At 44.8% G+C, this 976-nt stretch overlaps 1 protein-coding gene across 1 annotated transcript in view; it reads right to left on the bottom strand.

The window, feature by feature from the left end:
- LOC109313944 overlaps positions 1–976 on the bottom strand; it is a 47,002-nt gene that overhangs the window by 39,043 nt on the left and 6,983 nt on the right. The gene's annotated exons all lie outside the window — the stretch shown is intronic.

Here is a 976-nt window from a genome sequence, read left to right on the forward strand (position 1 = left end):
GCAGGCTGCAGATCGCAGCTCTGCCCTGGCCCCCAACCATGCTGCCCCCATCACAGGATCTTTGAGGCTTCGAAGCAGCCCCCTGCCAGCACAACTGGGGCCAGCCTCTGTGGTGACCCCAGCCTCGCACTCTCACAGCACGGCTGCAGCTGGGTTCTCTATGGAGGCTGGCCCCAGCCATGCAGGCAGTAGTAGCTGCTGGGCAACAGAGTCTACGGCTGGCTGGATCCAGCCCACGGACCACATTTTGCCCACCCCTGCTTTAAGTGTATAGCAAAGACAAGCCCAGCACTATTAGTTTCATTCTTACATCTTGCAGTTTTAAAGTATTCCACTCACTTGAAGCATTGTGCAAGTTAGTGTTGTAAAGCTAGGTAAATCGGTTTTCAGTTCTGCTAGAATGACAACTTTTAGACAAAAGTAAGGTATAAGCAGCAATTGAAATGGCATGAAGTTACAGGCTTTACCATGACCAGCTGCAACAGTAATCCTTATCTAAAGAATTTACTCAGTAGAATGGTTTCTCTTGTATACCTAATATTCACTTTAAAAAGATGATTGAAAATGCAATGTGCACATGACTATGAATCTCTCAAAAGGATATGCAATCAGACACAATATTTGTAAGCACCAAGCCCTTAAGTGAGAAGGCATCATGAATTTTAGAATAAGTAGTTAATAAATACAAACAACCATTCTGTTTAAAACAATAAAACATGTCCTTCTAAGCTAAGTACCAAGATGCATATTCTGCAAGTTGTTCCAGACTCATACCTGCATGGAACACCACTGCAATACTCAACTTTAACTCTAGCCTTGGCACCTGAAATGCAGAATTGAGAGAGTTATCACCTCTGCATCCTTGTCCCAGTGCATGGGACACATTAGGGACTTCAGAATGGGGCCTACAGAAAAATCAGCAATGTTCCCTCTAAGAAGTGGTCTGCTGGTAAGTGTCCCAAAGTAAGTGTCCAGG

This window comes from Crocodylus porosus, unplaced genomic scaffold (assembly GCF_001723895.1).
Source record: "Crocodylus porosus isolate Cpor-Errol unplaced genomic scaffold, CroPor_comp1, whole genome shotgun sequence".
Taxonomy (NCBI): domain Eukaryota; kingdom Metazoa; phylum Chordata; order Crocodylia; family Crocodylidae; genus Crocodylus; species Crocodylus porosus.